Below are 6,295 nucleotides of genomic sequence, written 5' to 3'. Positions count from 1 at the left end.
TCCAAATTATGGATGCTAGATGATTGGTTTTTGATAAGCTGATCGAATTTACTTTCGATCCGTTTAAAACCTTCGTCTTGATTACTTACCTTTCCATTCATAGCATCTATAAATTTGTCGATTTTTGAAGATAAAGTGCTAATCGTATCTCTTGTTTGATTTTGATAATTATTTACACGATATTGATTAGCATTTGCATTATTATTATTATTACTATCTTTCCAGTTAAAGTTAGGATGATTTCTCCATCCAGGATTATAAGTATTAGAATAAGGATTAGTAGTTTGGTTTTGTCCTTGGACAAAATTTACCTGTTCTATCTCATTCATACCTTCGTAATCAATGTCTGTCTGGATCGGATCATTAGGATCGCACGGTGCCATAAACTTATCAATTTTGTGCGATAAAGCAGAAAATTGGGCTTGTAACATCGCAACTGGATCAAGATTCATTATACCTTTAACCGATGATGTACCTGAGGATGATGGTTTCGCCATTAGTATATGTCCACGCTCTGCGGGCCACATACTGCTGTTGATTGCCATTTCCTCCAAAAGTTCTCTTGCTTGGGCGGACGTCTTCTTCATAAATAACCCTCCAGACATAGCATCTAATGAACCTCTAGTTGTAGGATTTAATCCATTATAGAATGTCTGCATTAAAAGTGCATCTGGCAGTTCGTGGTGTGGGCATAAACGTTGAAGTTCTTTAAAACGTTCCCAAGCCTCATAAAGAGTTTCATTATCAATTTGGGTAAAAGATGTCAATTCTTTTATGACTCTTGCGGTTTTTGCTAAAGGAAAATATTTTGATAAAAACGGTTGGGCTAATTGGTCCCAAGTTTCAAATGTTGCAGCAGGCATAGAAGTTAACCAAATTTTTGCCTTATCCTTCAAAGTGAAAGGGAAGAGGCGAAGTTTGATTGCTTCGGCTGTTACATCGGTAATTTTAAAAGTGTCACAAATTTCTAAGAAATTTGTCAAATGGGCATTAGGGTTTTCGTTAGGTAGTCCGTAAAACGTTACGTTGTTTTGCAATATATTAAGCAAAGCAGGCTTAATTTCAAATTGATTTGCGTTTATACGGGGTCTAACTACACTATTAGTTACACCGGCCATTCCTGGCCTAGCATAATCCATAAGTGTCGGTGGATCGGCCATATTTTCTGGCTGGACTACTTTGGTTTTTAAGGGTGTTTTGTCTTTGTTTTTATTGTTTTTCTTGTTTTTCTTAAGTGTTCTTTCAATTTCTGGATCAAGAGGGTCTGGTGGTGTGCCCGAACTTCGCGAACTGCGCATGAACTTGAAATTGTTGCACGGCCCAAACTACCTTCAAAACAAAATTGAAAACAAATATGTTATATAAACTGAAAATAAATAAAATGTAAAAGTTGTATAAAAATAATGTGTAAACCTAGATTCGAAAATAAAATACGAAAAATAAAATTTTTGTCAAAAATTTTGGCGTATCCCCGGCAACGGCGCCAAAAACTTGTTGAGCGATTTCCGCAAGTGCACGGTTTCGCTTGTAGTAATAAAAATATCGATCCCACAGGGATACGTTTTTTAACGAAAAACTTATTTTTGAATCTGTTAATTTCGAACTTGTTAGATTTACTATTGAATGTAAATGAAAAGTGAAATTTGTCTAATTGAATTTAGAAAATTGTTTAATTGAGTTTGTGGACTTTGAGTATTTGAAAATGCTGGATTAAGATTTTATATTAGAATATATCGATTGTTAGAAAGATCTTCTGGTTTAGGGATGAATTTTACAAAACTGGAACATTTAGAACTTTTAGAAAAACAAATGAATGTATTCATTTGCATTAAGCAAAGAAAACAACTTAAACTTTGTATCAATTAAGATGATGAAATAAATGACGGAATCTCTAATTAATTGGCTTTGAATGCGACAAAACCCTTTCGGGATAGTTGCCCTTAATCAAATTAAAACTCTTTCGAGATGATAATTTGCCTAAGTGTTCAACAAAGTTTCCTTGTAATGATTTTGAATTTAACTACGTTTTAATGAAAACACCAGCAATCACTTTAGTGGATTGGTTACCATAAGTGCTACATAACGATTTATCGAATAGAACGGACTTTATTAGATGAAATATAAATTGATACAAGTTTACAGAGAACATGGAGCATCGAGTTCTTCGAGGGTGTGCAAGTGAACGGCTGATCAGTCCTTTCCTTGGGTTTCCTTAGAGGTTGTCAGGCTCAGGGGCGAACACTCTACTCAATCTTCTCGCTGTAACTTCATAATAGGGATTCGGTCGACCACTACCAAAATGCAAACTAAAACTGGAACAATGTCTAAACGCTACTGAGTTGTAATTAAACTATAAACAATATGTGTACCTCATCTTGTTTTGTACAGAATCTAATTTCTAACTCTCGAACTATTTTTGCTTAGAACTTAGACATTAGTTCTACGCTCTGATTCTATATCTATATTACATAACATTACATTCATTTTTCTCAACACCAACTCTTTATTTATAGATGTTAAAGGGTTGAGATTGAAGTGATGTGTCTTTTGTGAAAAATTGTATCCGTTGGTTAAGAGTCGTGTCCGTTGTGAAAGGACGTCTTTATCCACTTGAACGAACGTGTTTCTTGGATTTCAACATGTGTTAAATGCACTTTGGCAGAATTTCTGCACTTACCGAGAATGGGAGTCCTCGGCTGTGAATGGGGGAGCATTAAGTTGAGCTTTGGACGAAGGGAGGAAGTAGCTGAACCACGCGTGTCGCGGCCGCGGGTGGGGGATTCGCTGTCGCGGCATGCTGTGTTTTTCACTTCTTTGCTCTCGTTCGTGTCCTTGACTTGGCGCTTTTGATTTACGTCGTCTTTGACTCCTTTTGTAGGGTTTTTCTTCTGTTTTTGATCCTTTTTCGTTCATATTTGGATTTTACCAAATATTTAGGTACCTTGCAAGAAAGAAAGATATTTGAGAGTAAAAGTAATCTAAACAGATATAAACAACATAAATTCGTAATAAAAATGATGTAAATATTAATGATATTTTAGGTATATTTTGGGCTTAACAGCTTGGAAGGCAGGTTGCAGGAAAATTATTTCTTTAGATGGTTGCTGGTTAAAAGGTATGTTTGGAGGTCAGCTGTTAGCAGCTGTTGGGATTGATCCAAACGACTGTATATTTCCTATTGCCTATGGCATGGTTGAGACAGAAAGCAAGGAAACTTGGACATGGTTTTTGGATCTATTGGCTGAAGATCTAGAAATTGAAGACGGTAGCCATTTCACCTTCATGTCAGACAGACAAAAGGTATAACTGTTTAGTTGGGTATTGTGTTGTTATTTCCATATTCAGTATGCATAATTTGTGTCCTTCCATGCAGGGATTAATTGGGGCAGTGGAGATGTTGTTCCCTAATGCTGAACATAGGCTTTGTGTACGCCATATGTACACAAACTTTAGAACGAAATTTAAAGGGAACGAGTTGAAGGATTTAATCTGGAATGCAGCAAGGGCTCCATATATGGCTAAGCATGAGGAATGGTTAAACAAGATTGAAAAGATTTCACCTGAGGCAAGGGAATGGCTTAGACAACGACCAAGCGAACACTGGACCAGGGCATGCTTCTCTGAAAGGTAATATTCTATCTATTGTTTGTGATGGATTTTGTTTCAATAGTGTAATTTGAATGCTTGTTTTCTGTTACAGGGCACAATGTGATATGCTCTTAAATAACTTGTGTGAGTGCTTCAACAAGTACATCCTTGACGCAAGGGATAAGGGCATTATCACAATGTATGAGATGATTAAAGTCAAGTTAATGAAGAGGATAAAGAACAAAGCAGATATTATGAGGAAGAATAACAAGAAGTTCTGTGGAAAGATTTTGAAGAAGCTAGAAACCAACAAGGATTGGGCAAGACATTATGTTCCAACTTACTCAGGGGGGCCTAGAGTTCAAATCAATGGGCTAGGAGAGAAGTTTGTCGTGAATCTAGAGGATAACACTTGCACATGTCGACGATGGCAGTTGAATGGAATCCCTTGCAGTCACGGTTGTGCTGCTATTATAGGCCAAAACGACAACCCAGAGAATTACCTAGCAGATTGCTATTCAGTAGAGACATATCTGAAAGTCTACAGTTTCATTATTGAACCAACTAATGGCATGGATCAATGGCCCAATGAGGTTCCACCTGTGCCAATTGAGCCTCCTTCACCATTGCCAATATGAGTTGCTTGATCCCCATCAGCAATAGGAGCTGTTTGGTCACAATCATCAGAATCCTTATTGTACTCAAGCAAAAACAACTTCCTTCCACTAAGCTCTACACACCCCTGTTTAGGTAAATGAACATCTTCATCAATCTCTTCTATTATAACAGAGCTTGGTATATACTCAAACTCATCTTCGTCTTCGTCTTCTGATCCAGGTTCATTAAAGGTAACCAAGTCATCTACAGTCACCTCCTTCACAAAAATGTGAATCTCCCCACACTCAACACCAGCCAGAGCCATCTCGTAACAATCGTCATCCGAGCTCAAATGTTTTAGCCCATCCTCCCATGGCGTGTCGTAACACTTCCAATAATATTGATAAACACCTGTGCATTCCAAACTGACCAATTTGGCAGCAATCCCCACTAAGGACAGGGTATCCCAGTGACAAAATTCCCAGTTGAATGCGTCACCGCCTACATATCCATGCTTTGTCCATCTACCATCGTAATACAGTAAAATATCAAAATATCCATCTTCAGGATCTACAAACAGTCAAAAGCAATAAACACAATCATCAAATAAGCAATAAAACAATAAACCCATTCATCAAATAAGCAATAAAACAATAAACCCATTCATCAAATTCATCAAATAACATATAAACCAACAAACCAAACCATACAAAAAATGAGATAACACTTAATAAATACACTTACAGGGCTTTGCCATTGCGGATTCTTTTTTACAGCGGTGGTGGTCCAGTGTACTACGCTTCCATACGGAGTCGGTTGCACTGAATGACCAAAAATCATAAGTGTCAGTTGGAATTATTTAAACAACAACAAAAGAGCTTTCTTCAAAAAGCTTTTAAACATCATTAAAAGAGCTTTCAGACGAAAAAACGATCTTTTTTCATACATTTGAACTGAAAAAACGATCATTACAATGACGAAAAAAATGATCATTAAAACGACGAAAAAAAAACGATAATTAAAATGACGACAAAAAAACGATCATTAAAACGACGATAAAAAACGATCTTTAAAACGACGACAAAAAACGATCTTTCTTCAGACATTTAAACGGTTGTCCCTTTTAAACAACAATCAAAAACCTCAATCAATATGACTTGTAATGGTGAGAGAAAGCAAAAAAATAGCAACCCAGTTATCCTTTTAAACAACGAGCAAAAATACGAGCTTTATTCGAAACGAGCGAAACATAGATATTATCTGCATGGAATCGGTAAAAGGAAGTGAACTTACCTCTGCCGTATTCGAATAGGAAATAGATGAAGTTCTCCTTGTCTTGCGATTAACACCGTTCTTGCGATCACTTCTTCTTCTATTGCGATATGGGTTTCGATTTGTTTACGGAGCAAGAACTGTAAAACCTAGGGTTTGCTGTGGAAGTGGAACCTTCACAATCGAAAGAGAGAGAGACGAAATTTTCTGAGTTCGAACAAATGAAGTAATGATAGATAGACAGAGCGTTTTTTCTGTTTAAAGGTTGAATCAGAAAACGAAGGGACGTGTATTGGGAGATGGGTAGGTGATTAATTAGGAGGGAAAACCAATGAGGGTATTTTAGACAATACACATTTAGGGGGCCCACGTTTTTAATTCGAATAAGTGGGATATGGGTGACGTGGCGGGTTGACTGGGGTTGACCGGTCATTCTCACCGGCTATACACCACAGTGTGAGGTCACCCCTAAGTTCGTGCATATTAGTGTGACATTTTGAAGGTTGTACATCAAAGTGTGATTTAGAGTAAATGTTGTATACCATGTGTGAAATTTACCCTCCCAAGTCCAAACTACTCTGTATTCGGGTCTAAACGGGCTTAGGTCAAGTCGGACCTATTACGAAACATATATATCCAAGCCTAGTCTTTGAAGAGCTGGTTTGGACGGACTGGACGAGTCAGTGAGCTTTTGAACAGGTCTAATAGTCATAGATATAATTATCTAATAAAATAAATATATTAATTTTTTTGAAAAATATATATTTATTTTAAACCGAGGTTGATGTTTACAACTAATTGTTAATAATTAGAGGTTGAATATGTAGGGTTATGAATT

At 36.8% G+C, this 6,295-nt stretch overlaps 1 non-coding gene across 1 annotated transcript; it reads left to right on the top strand.

Moving 5' to 3' along the window:
* The first annotated feature begins 675 nt into the window (after nt 1-675).
* LOC136221090 (small nucleolar RNA R71) lies at nt 676-782 on the top strand. Its single transcript, XR_010684881.1, has one exon. It is a non-coding gene; the product is annotated as a small nucleolar RNA R71 (small nucleolar RNA).
* The last annotated feature ends 5,513 nt before the right edge of the window (nt 783-6,295 follow it).

The sequence above is a fragment of the Euphorbia lathyris genome, chromosome 2, assembly GCF_963576675.1.
Source record: "Euphorbia lathyris chromosome 2, ddEupLath1.1, whole genome shotgun sequence".
Classification (NCBI taxonomy): Eukaryota; Viridiplantae; Streptophyta; class Magnoliopsida; order Malpighiales; family Euphorbiaceae; genus Euphorbia; species Euphorbia lathyris.
Note: the sequence above shows the minus strand (reverse complement) of the source record. Positions and strands in the feature narration are given on the sequence as shown.